This window comes from Ixodes scapularis, unplaced genomic scaffold (assembly GCF_016920785.2).
Source record: "Ixodes scapularis isolate PalLabHiFi unplaced genomic scaffold, ASM1692078v2 PGA_scaffold11__112_contigs__length_91849675, whole genome shotgun sequence".
Lineage (NCBI taxonomy): Eukaryota > Metazoa > Arthropoda > Arachnida > Ixodida > Ixodidae > Ixodes > Ixodes scapularis.
Genome location: NW_024609837.1, coordinates 42,228,896 through 42,244,764, shown reverse-complemented (window position 1 = coordinate 42,244,764; position 15,869 = coordinate 42,228,896). Strand labels below are relative to the sequence as shown.

General features: G+C 42.3%; 1 non-coding gene across 1 annotated transcript; it reads right to left on the bottom strand.

Moving 5' to 3' along the window:
- Positions 1-13,365: 13,365 nt before the first annotated feature.
- On the bottom strand, positions 13,366-13,552 carry LOC115319906. Its single transcript, XR_003918549.2, has one exon. It is a non-coding gene; the product is annotated as a U2 spliceosomal RNA (small nuclear RNA).
- Between the last annotated feature and the right edge of the window lie 2,317 nt (positions 13,553-15,869).

Sequence of the window (15,869 nt, the reverse complement as noted above, 5' to 3'; positions counted from 1 at the left end):
AAACCCCATAATTTGCATTAAACCCTTATATTTATTTATCGGAACTCTCAAATAACTGACAGCCTTTGTGTGAGCTGGTGATCAACAGGTCAGAAACTTCTCAATAGAATAGAATTAGTGAAAAAAGAAACGCATAGCAGACGGTAAGTTTGACCACTTCATTTCAGACATTGTTATATCCTTGGCAAACGACCTACTCAAACGTCATTTAGGCCAAAGGCCTTCGAGATTCCCCTAGGTCATTCAAGCTTTCGGGTGTCAGACCTGCCCGAAAACATCTCAAATTCCATTTAGGAGATGTTCATTGAAATTGTAGTTTCCAATTTGATAAAAACAACGGTCACCCATTCAGCAAAATAAATGCCCGCCGTTTCTTCCCTTGCAACTGAAAAGACGGACAAGGGGAAGCGGCAGTAAACTCCGTTCTTTCTTTGGACCTAATTGTGGCAGCTACCGTCGCCGGTGGTGTGCTGTGCGGCGAAGAGGCGTTAAGAAGCGACGCCGGGTTGAGGAGCGAGAGTTCAAATTCAAAAATTGTTTTCTCGCTGTAAAGAAAAATTACTTTGATTAAACTTTCAGGATCAAAATAAAATCGATTGTTTTTCAAAACCCACCATATTTTGTATTTTTACTTAGACCACCTCAGGGCGAAATAAACGGCTGTCTATGCGTCAAAATCCACTTTTTGGCAAATTCAGGATTTTGTTTTTCGGCGAGACATTTAATTGAGCGGTTTAAACTTTTTTTTTATAACGTATACACCCACAGGGCAGCCGGCAAAAAGTTCTATTGAGTCCCCGGAGCAATTAGATATATTTAATAAAATACCAAAAATGTCAAAATATTCACCAAACAAAAATTGTGTTTTAAAAACATTTAAACTAAACAGAACTGCCCAAGCCCAACCACATTGCAAGTCGAAAGCCGTGAAATTTAAGAATATATTGTTGGGTGTTTCATAAGAAAGCTGATTTCTCATAAATTATAGAGTGACACCTAGTCACGCTATTTTTAAAAGTTAAAATCTCGCTCACGCCATCAAAAAATGTTTTCCGTCAAAAATATTTTAGGGCATGGCTACGGAAAATACGGCAAGAGGCTATGAAATTTCTTTTCTAGAAATCGAAGGTGGTCAAGCGTAACGTCTGGACGTTTGACATGGAATGACCCACGGGCCCCACGTAAAGATACTACATGTACGCATGTGATTTTAACCAAAGTATGGCCGGCGCTATAATTCGTTTATAATCACCCATAATCATCTTTGGTTATATTAATTGGTGATAATTATAAGCGATTGGTGTCCTCTTTCTGTTGCTTGTGTAGCCTAAACCGGACCGTTTCTAAAAGCGGCGTGGCTATGAGGTGCGTCGTTTGTGAGCAGTCCGTCTACTGAACAGTTGTATTTGTCATGCAACGTCTACCTTTAACCAACAAGGCCGTTTTAGAAGTGTTGTTATAAAAGCCCCTTTTACTGCCATCTCTCTACTTACATTTCGTGCAAGATGGCAACGGCCACCGAAACTCCGTTACCATGGCCCGGGATAAGTGCTCTGTTTGAGCTGAGGTAAACGAAGTCATGCAATTTGCTGTTCGCATGTCTAGTCTGTGTGCCGAAAATCACGCTGCTGAGCACACCAGGGACGTTGAACTCTAATATAAAAAAGCACATTAAGGTAAGTTACTCAATGGCACTTACTTTTTTTTTTTTTACGTGAAAATATCGGGGTTAAGTTTTGAAAGGCAAAAGAACGCACCTTTCTTTAGCGATCGTTTTGTTACTCGCAGAGTTTTTCAGCTATAACTCACAGTGCTCAACAATGTAAGCTAGCGAAAACACTTTGAAAACGGCTTAATTGAGTTTAATTGTACATTTCAGAAGGAGGGTAAATAAATCGTTGCAGCTATATAAACTCGCCTCCTTGATATTTGTTTAAATTTGCGATTTGTATAGGGAGTTTTTTTTTCGGTCCTAATTTGTAATTCAATTTCGTTAGTTAATATTTCGTTGTAGCACACCACTGATAACTAGAAATTAACAGCGGTGCTTCGCATTAGTCCTAATTTGTTTCTTATTTTTGCCAGTTCTTCCATTCGCAAAAGCTATTAAAGTTCTAGGTGCGTTCAAAGAAACAAAAGACCAAGACTACAAACCCACTTTCCCGACGCGCTTTTGTTGAAGTAGATGAATATCGACCGTGTGCATCAAGTTTCCGTTTCTCAAAAATGGTTCGATAAACTTTTGGCGACGTTTCTGGATGAGACGCTATACAGTCACATACTAACAGTCATAAACTAATAATTGTCATATAATAACAGTGAAACACAAAGTAATGGCTCCGTTAGTCATGGAAAGTAACGACACCGGTATTTTGTTACATCTGCAAAATGGTAACGGAGCTCTGTAACGCGTTAGCTTTTTTGTAAGGTAACGAGTAACGCTATTTCGTTACTTATTTTCGGTAACGGGCACAACACTGCTCCGAAGCCCCCGCGCCTTCTCGAACAGTTCAGAATCCGCCACAAACATCCCAACTAATGGACTGTCCGAAGAGCAATTCTGACGGCTTTTACGACCCTTTTTGGGAAATCAAAGCAGCCAAGATCGCTGTGAAGAACAAAATCGACAAGCCCAAAGACGTGGCACGGGAAAGCCTTCCCAAGAGATTCTGAAGACACGGATCCGTCCTGCTAAGAAGGCTCCAAGCAGGAGCTGCAATCACCCTATCAATAACGAAGAAATGGGCGGACGTTAAAAATAAGGACAATCCGGACTTTGCACCAGAACCAGAGGAGGGCAAGTATTGCCTAGGGAATCTCAGGGCAGACACTCAACACCTGGTATGGGAATTTTCAAAGCTCGACCAAGAACGAAATGACGCCCTGGAAGCACTCAACCGTCAAGACGAACCTTCAACACTCGACGAATGGGAAAACCCCGCAGGAGATTTCGAACGACGCAGTCTCATCCTCCGATCGCTGGTCGGCTTTCTGAAGGCGGCCAACCTCGGCAGAGACTTGTAGCTGCCACAATTACAACCCTACGCGCTCCCGTCATTCCGATAACCCTCTCCCCTCTGGCCCTATACAATACTGTAAACCGCCAGTTGAATTCCGTTCTCAATAAACGTTGTCTGACCTGACCTGACAGGTCGATTTACAGAAGCTAGCGGAGAGGCCATCCAAAATTCGGTTACTCTAATCCAATAATGGACGGTACCAATTACCCGTTTTTAAACAGGCAGAAGAAATATGTCGTTCTGAAAATCTGCAGTGATCGGACAAGTAAGAACCAATTACTTCTCTTCTTAAGTAATCATGTGATCTAATTGAATATTGTAACCAAGAGTAGCTGTAATTGTAATCAATTACGTTCTTTTTGGAACCTGTAATATGTACCATGACTGGTCTGAACCCTCTCCTACTTTTGTTATGCTGTAGCAGCTAGGCTAATTTGTCTTCCACACATATTTCCAGCGGTTATCACCCAAGCGAAAAGTACGCAGTCGGCGGGCTGTATTCGCTTGCGCGATGGTCGATATTCTGCGAAAGAGAGCTACTGCAAATGCTCAAAACTCGAACCTCAGTAGACAAATATGACAGCGCGTACAAACAGGACGCGGCCTAGAAGCTTGAGGAAACGGTGATGACTAGTTGTTTATGCTCGTCAGCGAGAGTTTATATAGTTCTCTTCGTTGGTTCGCCACCTTGACCGAAAAGACTAAGTTGCGTGTGAAACGGGTGCTGACGTTCGCTAGCGTCGATCAGTTCTGCATGGCCGCGTCTGTTTTCTTTGGAGTAGGACAAACCACAGTTTTGGCTCTGCGTTGGTAGAAAAACGACGTCGAACAGCACTCGTTTCTCACGCGAGTCTGCCGATTTACATTAGAGGCTCGTTCACGCAAGTGCGTCGACTGCGCTGTGCTGCGTTGCGTCGTGTAGCCACAGCGCCTCCCTATTGACACGTCGTAAGGGTCGCCATAGCAACAGCTCGACGCAAGCAGTCTTAACGCAGTCAAACACTGTCAAACACAGCTATGAAATGATCCTTTAGGTAAAAAAAGAATGCTCTCACTTACGTTTCGCGGGCTACAAACAACCCAACATTCGGTGAAAACTTGGTCAAAATCAGTGCTGGAACTAACGCGTTCTTTGTAACGACGTTACTGGTAACGCATTAGTTTTTTTAGTGACGTGCTAACGTACTCGTTAGAATTCCAAATGAGTAACAAGTAAAGTAATGCCGTTATTATTTTACGATATCTGGTACCAAATTCCGCCACCCGTTACTCGTTACTTTTGATTAAAAATAACCGCATGATAGTTTGAATGCAAAATTATTTTTATTCTGCGCACTGCAAAAAGTGTCAAAGAAACCCCCATAAAGCTATGTATAAACGGCGTCATTTCAAGCTCCCTCGGAAGACACTTTCAACTATCCCACGACCGGGCCCAAAAGGCGCGAGACTATCGTTTTGCGGAATTCCTAAGCGTCCTTGGTGCCGTCTTTCTATCGCAGCTAGTTAGACCACAGTCGCCGTGCCCTGAAGGAGCAGCCGTCTCGCTGGAAAGAGACATCCGCTCAGAAGGCAACAGTCTGCCGCCGCTCGAAGGATCCTTCGTAATCGTTCCTAGCTACTCCAGCTGGTCAAATCCTTCTCTTCAAAATAAATAACTTCTTCTTCTGTCAACAGCAGAAAGGATAAACTCTAAATTTGGAAATGTTGATGTTCCCACGCTTCGAACCAAAACAAGTGGCAGGGTTATCGCAGAATTGAAAGGCCTCACCAGAAAGACGTCACCACCTTTTAGAAGCCTTGACGCCATGGTACAATGGTGTGGTTTCTCACTGAATAATGACTCCCGTTCAGAAGGTCACCTCCCTCTAAATCCTCTGGGCACCCTTTCTCCCATAGCGCCTCAAAAATTAGACAAAAGATTGCGTAACCATTACGAACGGCACCTTTGTATCGCAGTAGCCCCCAACTCCCTGGCTTTCAAAGACCGAATTACCTATTGCTGGGCGCTGCACCCGTGTTATCCTTCTCGCAGTTCCTTGTTTTGTGTGAAGGCTACTTTACCATACTTCTAGGGATACCCATTCGTACCTGTAATAGAGATGGCTTTCGTCTGCCTCGCCCTTACTTTCTTGCTTCCGGCGTGAAAAAAGAAAAAAAAAAAGAAAAGGTTTTTCGACGTGGAAGAGGCATTTAGCGCAAAGAGCTTATGAACGCTGAAAACCTTTTTTAGTCATCTATACACGTAAAAATATGACGAGTATGCATGTGATTATAACCAAAGTATGGCCGGCGCTATACTTCGTTTATAATCGCCAATAATCTTCTTTGCTAATAATAAGCGACCGGTGTCCTCTTTTCGTTGCTTGTGTAGCCTAAACCGGACTGTGACTAAAACCGGTGTGGCTATGTGATTTGTTGTTTGTGAGTAGTCCGTGTACAGTACAGTTACCTCTGTCATGCAGCGTCTGCCTCTAACCAACAATGCCGTTTTGGAACGCTTGTTATAAAAGCCTCCTTTACAGCCATCTCCCACTCACTTTTCGTGCGAGATGGCAACGGCCACCGAAACTTCGTTATTATGGCCCGGACTAGGTGCTATGTTTGAACTGAGGGAAACGAAGTCAGACAATTAGCTGCCTAAATTTTTGCTCTGTATGCCGTAATTCAAGCTGCTGAGCACATCCAGGACGTCAAAATCGAATTTGAAAAAACACACACTAACTTTTTTTTTTTTTGTTAAAATGTCGTCGTTAAGCTTTTTTAGCCCAAAAAAATGCACCTTTCTTTCGAGATCGTTTTGATAGTAGCAGTTTTTCAGCTACATCTCACAATAATATAAGCTAGCGAATTGTCTTCGAAAACGGCTTAGTTTAGTTTACTTGTATATTTCAGAAGGAGGGTAAATCAATCATGGCAGTTATATATAAACACGCCTATTTGATATCTGTTTAAGATTGTGGTTTATTTAGAGAGTTTTTTCCTATACTAATTCATAACTCAGTTTATTTAGTTAATATTTCGTTGTTCCATACCTCTGATAACTAGAAATTAACAGCGGTGCTTCGCATAAGTTCTAATTGTTTTTCTTTTCCGCCAGTCTCTCTATTCGCAGAAGCTATCAGAGTTCGCGGTGGTTTCAAGGAAACGAAAGACCGAGACTACAACCCACTTTCCCGACGCGCCCATGTTGAAACAGAAGAAGATCGACGGTATGCATGAAAGCTCCTGTTTCTCAAGAAGTGTTCGACAATCTTGAGGAGACGTTTGCGGTCGAGACTCTACAGTCACATACTAACAGCTGTCATACACTAACAGTGAAACACGAAATAACGACAAACTAATTACGCAAAAGTAACGTCCTTTAGTCATGCGAAGTAACGAGACCGGTATTTCGTTACATATAAGAAATGGTAATGGAACTCTGTAACGTGTTAGTTTTTTTCTAAGCTAACGAGTAACGCTGTTTTGTTACTTAATTTCGGCAACGGGCACAACACTGGTCAAAATGAAGACGAGCTGGTGCGTATTATTCGTGATGTTTAAACCCCGAGACTGGGAAGGAAGCTTGAAGAAAAAATGGAAGGGACAAAAGAGATTGGACAGCCACAGTCTGAAATGAGTCGCTGTCTAGCTGTCCACTTTTTTCTGTGCCTGTACCTTGTTTTCAAGCTTACTTCCCAGTCTCGGGGTTTTAACATCATGATCGACATGAGGTGTAATTCTTACAGGGTGTCCGCGAAATACTCCTGCTGCATCAGTGATCGCTCGGTCTCCACCTCAAGCAGCGCTGGCGGACCGGACCAGATGCCAAAGTTTTCAAACCCGTTATCTGGTTCACTAGTTTTAAGGGATTTGAGGAAATCTCCGGTGAGAAAGCGGTGCCCGCCCCTGCTAACCGATGCCATTAATTTTTATGTATTTGTGGTCCTTGTCGGCCGCCATTTTCTCATCAAAAATGTGCTAAACTCGCATATAGCTTTTGAACCAGATAACAGCAAGCTCTGGCACATTTGCATATGCATGTTCTGATCGCATTTGGGATGTGTCCAAGTGTTTCAACAGGAATTGAAATTAGGGGGCGGGCATTGACAATAGAGAAATCCTTGCGAATATTAAGCGGGTGTTTTCAGAAAAAAATGAAAGACGTTTGCAAAACCCTGTAACGCCCAATTGGAGCACAGCTCTTGAGGAGGAGGAGGAGGGAAGGGTACTGAGAGGAGGGTATACCCCTGCCCCGTCCTCCTCACCTCCTCATCCTCCCTGCTACTTCTTCTCCGCCTCGTTGTCCTCGTCCCCTCCTCCTCCCTCCCTCCTCCTTTCCCCCTCCTCCTCCTTTTCCCTCCTCCTCCCTCCCCCTCCTCCTCCATCCATGTCAAATCACACAAAAAAGTAATACGATCCCTGAATTAGGTGCTAGAATTTGCAACAAATGTGAATAATGAGTTATACTATCATATTTCCGGATGTCAAACCTGCGATCCAACTTCCGAAACCTTGGATTTCCGTTGCTGGTTGAGGCAGTAGTTGGACCAGTTCAACTTGAAAGGTTCGGTGCTACATGCCCTCCAAGGATAGGAGTTAAGAACTTGCCAGGTCGCAGGTTCAGTGTTGACAAATATGTACCCGCAAACTACCAGCAGTAAGCGACCCGTCTGGTTGTCGTATTAAAAAGTTAAAAGAAAATCATAAGGAATTTAGAAGACATTAAGCGCGAACTTGATTGGTGGTGAAGTGCAGCCACTTCGTGAAACGAGGCAGCTTTCGCACAAGACTCACAAGAAGAATCATCGTCCTTCAAGATGAAAAGCGCCTCAATGCATTATATTTTCGCGGATGGAAAAGACTACCAGCGTAAACTCACAATACATTTTTCATCGGCGGTATTTCTGGTGGAAGTGCTGGGTACAGGCGCGTCGCGTCGAGAAGGCACCGGGTACTGGCGAGCAACTGGTGGAGGCCGTTGGCTCATGGCAGCGTTGGTCAACGTCGGCTCCTCCGGCCACGTTGACGGGAGCTTCAACGCCCTGATGGTTACTCAACCGGCAGAAGAGGTCATCCAGGTCGCCTGACTTCGGATTCGAGACCAACAGTGTGCCAACGCTGGCCGGTACAAGTTCCGCCGTCGTGAAGTCCACTTTCAGCACGGAGACAAAGTGTGGGTATGGGCACCTATTCGTCGCCGTGGTCTCAGCGAGACACTAAAACTGTACTTCGGGCCATACAAGGTTACTTGCCGCTTTTGCGGATTTGAACTACAAGGTGCTCCTCGACAAAACCCGACCTACAGTACGCCGCCAGTTGAGACCCGATGTAGTGCACGTCGTTCTTCTCAACCTGTATTATGCTCGATCGGACTGACGACTATTCATGGTTCAGACGACCCTGCAGTTGACTGTTTGCTGTCAATCAGTTTACTTTGGTTTTAAAATATTTAAGGTTGCATTGGGACGATGCACTTTTAAAGGGGGAGTAATGCCGCGCGCACGACCGAGAAGGAACGCTTTTCCGTACTTCTAGAAGATTCGTGTTTACTCTGACTCCGAGTGTAAAAGTTAAGAAGACCAGAATGACCTTGCCAGGTCAGTCTCGCCCTAGCCCTCGAATATTCTAGGCCGAATATTCGAGATACCGAGGGTAATCGATAAGGAACCCATAGCGGCTTTGCCGATACATTCTGTACATTCTCTCTCGCCTTCTTGATCAAACCAGCTGCCACGCCGACGCCGCGACGTTCGCTGCCGCTCTTTTGTCGCTCATCCTTTTTTTTTTTTTAGTTTCCAGCACATGTTTGCCGAATAAATATTTATTTTCAGTTTCTCTCTTGTAGATTCATTTCCATCTGCGACAATTTTTAGTACCCCGCACCTCCACCAGAAATGTCGCAGGTGGAAACGGATAGAATCGACGAGCGTAAAACTAAAAATAGAGATTTAATTGATGAACCTGTGCCAGATACATAAGAAAGGATGAGCGTCAAAACAGCGGCAGCAAAAGTCGCGGCGTGTCGGCGTGACTGCGTTGGCGTGGCAGCTGGTTTAGCAAGACTGTGAGAGATAACATATCGGCAAAGCCGATGAACCGCGATTGGCTCATTATCTATTAACGTCGGTATCTCGAATATTCGGCCAAAAATATTCGAGAGCTATAGGGCCAGACTGACTCGACAGGGTCATTCTGGCCTTCTTTTACACTCGGGGTGGGAGTAAGCACGAATCTTCTCGAAGTACGGAGTAGCGTTGCTTCTCGATCATAAATGCGGTATTATTCTGCAGGGTGTTTAAAAAAAGTCTTAACCCTGTTCTTCTATCCAAAAAGCAACGCATCGCCCCATGCTCAGTACATGCTCGAATATAGCTCTAGACGCAGTCTTGGGCAGTAACTACTTACCAGGAACGTGTTACCGGTAACTAGCTACTTGTTTCAGTGACTTGTAATTGTAAATCGCCACTTAATGAAAAAAACCAATAACTGTAACAGGGTTGCTATTTCTCCAGAGTAACTGTAATGAGTAACGTCGTTACAGTTACTTCTCAGATTTATGTGCAAAACGATTCGATTCACGGGTGGATTCGAGTGGTATAAGAAAATATTTACAAGTCTGATTGCAAGTTATGGCATATTATTATTGACTACACATTTGCACGATTTTTACTGCTTCCATCTCATTTCGCCTCAACAAAGATATCTGAAATTAGAATTGACCGATTGTAAACTCGCACTATATAGGATTCGATATACCCGATATTCAGAAGCGCGCCGTTGTATTCCTGAATACCTTATCGTGGTCCCGTTTATTTTAAAGTTCTTTATGGATCATCAGCACGTATCGGCTAGCTTAACATTTAGAAAAAAACTAAAGTCGCCAGATACTTTTGCTAAAGACCTATAAATGATTTATCATATAGTGGATTTACTCAATACTGTCTTACATTATCATCTTTTTTAGGGAGCTATTCATGGTGAAAATTGAAATAGCAAGAATCGAACATGTTAATCTTGATTATTATGAAAACCTTAGTTTCTCAAAACATCAGATACACTACCGTAAACAACGCATTATCTTATAAAAAAAATCTATGCCAAATAAAATATTATTAAAGAGTAACTGCAAAGAAAAAATGTTTTCTAAACAACTTATATGGGACAAGCATGTCAGAAAAGAAATCTTCCGCGAAAAAAAAACACATTTTTTCTAGCATATATTTACGCCACAGGCGTAATTTAATCGGATTCACAACTTCTCCACATTTGAAACTCCCGCTCTTTCGACGCGCGCGGAGTGGCTGTTATACGTCACTCCGTGACGTATATAAGCCACTCCGTGACGTATAATACCAACTTTGTGGCGCGCGATTTAAAACGGACGAAATAGCCGCAAGCTAAAACCAGTCTAGCGCAATAAATATTGCTGTAAAAAAATGCTTGTCCCAATCAGGCTGTTTAAAAATACACTTTTTTCTTCGGAATTACCTTTTAAGGAATGTTCTTTTTTAATTGTTTCTAATATTTGTTGTGTTGTAGCAACGAAGTAACGACGTTACTATAGCCAAGTAACTGTAACTGTAGGAAGTTACTCTTTAATTTTTTTTAACTCTAACTGTAGCAGGAATACGTTCCCCCACGAGTAACTGTAACTGTAACACTTACATTTTAGCAGTAACGTGCCTATGACTGGCTAGTCGTTGGGGTAAAATGTCGTAGTTTCAGGACCTTTCCTTATAAGTACCTAAATATTTAGAAGCGAATTTCGGAAATGTTTTTGTGAGAGAATGTCGGCCAACGAAGTTAGCGAATTTTTGACGAGACAAGTATACCATCTGCTACAAGGGAGCAAACCCCATAATTTATTTTTAAAAAAGCCCGACAATGAACCCTTTTTGAAAAGTGTCTGCCATATCTAGAAGCTGCTTCGCCAACCATCTTAGTCCGCCATTGTTTAGGCACGTACTGAGCATGTATTTGACCCGAGGGCTGATGTTAAAAAAAATCTACTGCCCTAACACAAGAAAAGACTTTATTTTCTCTTTTTTCTTTTGGAGCCTTCAAGAACAGGATACAATATAGGTTTTTCTTTCCCCTTTTTAATCTCCTCCGTGTTCTTCGTCTCTTACATATGTAGGCTTTTAAGGGATAGGCTTAGTTCGTTCGTTTTGGTTTTGCTTTGCTTTGTTGTTTTGTTTGAGTTGACCAAGCAGCTGAAACCTATATTTGTGGGGAAAGAAAAGAAAAATATTAAAATTAATCACTCGGAAAGAAAATATTTTCTTTTTTAAATAGGTATTATTGTGTGCTTTTTAACGGCGCTTCACTTACCCGCACTAATTGAAACGCACCGGCGTTCGCGATCGTTTTCGTGTTCACTTTTTGCTGCTTTAGTATGCTTTCTAGCTTAACCTGTGTCTTGTTTGCTTTTTTTTTTCTCTTTGCCTGGTGTATTTTATAACAAAAAATCTTCCTCAATCCACAGTAAAGTTTAAAAAAAAAAAAAGACTTCACAATCAGTCTGGCAATCCCGTACAATCCCGCTCGATCGACCATCCAGGAAATAAGGAACACGCCGCACAGGCGAAATTCGCGATAATTATTATATTTTCTCTTGGTCAAAACGCTTTTAGGGTTTTAAACTAAACTATACTATATTCTACCCTTTCTCATTATCTCTTTGGGCTTCCGGAATCCGTTCCAGCTGGTGCGCTTTTGGAGATTATTAAATGTCCTCCATAGTGTAGAGTCGTATGCCGTTCCTTGTTTGTTCATTGTTTCTATGCAAGTTGGATTAAGTAGATTAATTGAGTACTGAACTTTAAAGTTAATTTCGAATTACTTCTAAAAAATGCGTTACATCCAGGGTGGAGTACAAAAACCAATATGAATTAAATCTTGATTTAAAAGTCATGATTGAAATCGTGATATAAAGCAGACCAGGTTTACCATGACGATTTAAATCAACCGCTTTCTACCAACATAATCTAAAAACGTATGTTTTATTTGCAGTTTGTTTTACATATACTGGTTTAGATGTGCATTTGTTTTGTATGCTTAAACGAGATAATCATAAAAGAAGGAAGCATTATATAAAAGAGAACACGAGGAAAAAGAAGTGCTATTCTGCCAAATCGGAGCGTTGCAGCCTTCCATTCCTTTCGCCAGCTCCGTAGCGTCGTATTGCAGCAAAAGCAGGACGCAAGAAAAAGGAAAGAAAACGAGAAGTGCAATGACCTATTGTTACAAAATCAAAACTCGAAAGGTAAATAATAAAATGTTTTTTTCTTAATTAAATATAAAAATCAGGTTCTTTCGTTCTAGTACGGCGCGGAATACAGAAATGAAAAGTTGTTAATTAAACTGTACTTAACATTGAGAGTAATTGTTTCTTCCGCGCTCTTATAATGTATCTGACGAATCGATCAATCAATCTGCCCTGTTCAAAAATACGTCCACTGGTAAAGAATCGAGATTTTCTAACTTGTCCTGATTTAAATCCGCATAACCACATATACGAAGGATAGCCCGTAATCCCGTGAAGGTTTCTTATCAATAATATCATTGAAATAGGATACGCCATAAGTCGGGGGACGCATGTCTTCGCCACCGTCTCTTGCCAAAGTGTAGTCAAATCATACTTTGTCCTGACGTTCCTGAGAGTCCTCGCCGGAACTTGCTTACAGTCACGTTTTCATTTGTTCACTCAAAAGAACCTTCCCTACAGTCATACCGGCCTGCGGTTCCGGTAGAACCGGGACACGGCCTCTTCATCCTTGTCCGCCTTGCACGGAACATTGGAGGAGAGCGGCTGTGCGACAGGTGATTCCAAGTAGCCGAACGGCAGCCACAAAAGTTTTGCACTTTTGTCTGTAAACAGGTTTCTTATAAACAAGCTCACGTGACCTCGAAATTCCCCTTTGAAGAAACCATGGAGGTAAGAAGCTGCTGGAGTTAACCTGACGCCACCAGAGGAGAAGCGGGGTAGACCTCCGGTTGTGAGGGACACGCCCCCAACGATAACCAAAAAGGAACAAAACCAAAAGACGCCATTGGGCTGAGATGACGCCCTTGGGGGCATTTCTGCCGACCCCGACCTCTACTTCCGCCTTCACTTGGGATTTTCTCTTTTGTCTGGCTTGAGTCGGTGTATTGCCTACTCTTCTTCCATCCGCTAATACGAAAGAGACCGACCTTCTGATGTCCGCCATTTTGCATCATCGGCGCGCTCTCTAACGTTGCAGAAGTTGCGTACTCCGATGGAAGCATTTCAATACTTCCCGAATTCGGGAGAGTATTCGAGAATTATGCGGGGCACATATAGTCTAAAATCTTATTTTGGCATTTATTATTTTCACCCAGAGGAAGACGAGCCACTCCCGGAAGTAGTTCAATACCGGGCTAACCCTGGCGACCTCGAAGCAAGCTGCGAAGGGAGACTGTTTAAAAAAATAAGTTTAATATCTTGGACCTATTAGGCCCGTATCATATATTCAGCCGATAAGAACAGACGCGTACACTTGATCTTAGCCAAAAGGCAGAGAAGCGACACTGCTGCATGGATAAAATTTTTCACATCCGCAACAAGCTTTTCGCGATAGCGAAGTACCCCGTAGCTTAATGCTATTTTTGCAAATTTATTCAAATGAACAAATAGCAATATTCTATACAGAAATATTAGTATCGCCAAGTTGCTTCTATCCATAAGTTAGATTCAATCACAAAACGAAGCCTAGAGCTATCTGCTTTATATTTGTGCTCACCGAAACGTGCAACGTCTTGTGCACGAGACGTGCGTTCCTAAGCACGTCTCATTTTTTAATAACTTTTCAAACAAAACTAAACAAAATTACTTTCTTTCTTAGGACTTTGCTCTTGAAAAGGTTCAAATGTCCTTTCCGTGTAACAGAAGTAATCTCCATGATCGAGCTACTTCCCAGATATACTCCTTTCTCCTTAGGTTGGACCACAGCGGACGCTATGTGACGCATTCTTCGCTCCTTTCACGTCTGAGCTGACAGGGAAGCCACACACTCGTTGTTGAAGTCTATCCTTCGTCAAGGGATCACGCCCGCACCCATACCCAGGCTCTGAGAGCAGGGTCGGGTGGTAAAGGGGAGGTGGCTGTTGGATCCGCTGAGCGCGTAGCTCTAGCTGCAGTGTCAGCTTTAAAGCCGCAGTTACACTTCCTTCGTGCACCATCCAAGAGACACAGCATCCGCGGCAGGCAGAATTTTCTGCCGACGCACCACGGGCAAGTTCCAAGCGGCTACTGTCCAGCGCAAAGTGAAACGCAGTATAGGAAGCGATCGGCCCTCTAAAGTGAGCAGTCCAGGGTAAAGCAAGACGGCAGAACAAGGTTCTGAATAGAGAGTATAATTGTTCCTTCCGGGCAAACTTATGTCCGACAGAACACGCTTTGAAGGGGAGAGAGGGTGCCTTAAAAATGATATACTGCTGTAACATAAGAAAGGACTCTTTCATTTTTAGACCCTTCAAGTACAGGAGGTAGTTCATGTTTTTCGTTCCCCTTTTTAATCTCCTCCTTGTGCTTCGTCTCTTACATATGTAGGTTTCTTAATGGCTAGGTTTATTTTGTTCGTTTGGGTTTAGCTTTGCTTTGTTGTTTTACTCGAGTTGACCGAGCAACTGAAACCTCTATTTATAGTGAAAAAAGAATAAGATAAATCACTGAGAACGAAAATATTTCTCTCTACTTTTTTTTTTAATGTGTATAAATGTGTGTTCTTAAATGGCATTTCACTTAACCGCGGTAATTGAAACGTACCAGCGTATGTTTTTTTACTGCTTTCACTTTTTTTGTGGTGGCCGTATGTTTTCTAGCTTAGCCTGTGTCTTGTTTTTTTTTTTTTTTTTTTTTTTTTTATTCTTTTTGCCCGGTATATTATATAACAAAAAGTCTTCCTCAATTCACGGCAAAGTTTCAGGAAAAATAATTCACAATCAGCGTGTCGATTTCCCGGTACGATTCCGCTCGCTCGAGAATCCAGGAAATAAGGAACGCGCTGCACCTGCAATGTAATCGATAATATTTATATTTTTTTCTCGGCCAAAACGCCTTTAGGGTCATACACTAAACTATACTATATTCTACCCCTTCCCATTATCGCTTTGGGCTTCCGGGATTCGTTTCTCCTGGAGCGCTTTTGAAGATTATTAAATGTCCTCCATAGTGTAGAGTTATGTGCGGTTCCTTGTTTTTTCATTGTTTCTATGCAAGTTGGATTAGGTAGATTAATTGAGCACTGAACTCTGAAGTTAATTGCCATTTGCTTCTATAAAGTGCGATACATCCAGGGTGGAGAATAAGAATGAATATGATTTAAATCACGATTTAAAAGTCATGATTGAAATCGTAATTAAGATCAGACCAGGTTTACCATGGTGATTTAAATCAAACGTTTTCCACCAAGATATTCCAGGAAATATTATCTTGTTTTTTACTGTTTCTTTCACATTTAATGATCTATATGTACATTTGTTTTGTGATAATCGTAAAAGAAGGACGACTTATGTAAGAGAGAGCACGAGCACAAAGAGGTGCCATTTTGGCAAATCGGAGCGTTGCAGTTAATTTCTACCTTCCATTCCTTTCGTTAGTTCCGTGACGTCATATTGCAGCAGAAGCAGAACGCAAGAGAAAGGAATGGAAACCAGAAACGTTATGACCTATTGCAATGCATTCGAAACTGGAAAGGAAAACAATAAAATTCTTTTTTTATGTAACTAAACAAAAATCCGGTTCTTTCGAGCAAGGCATGCTCGAAAGAAAATATCAAGTAAGACAACGCCAAGTAGGCTCTCCGTCGCCTTCCATCGTGTTTTTTTTTTTTTTTCTCCCGTGCA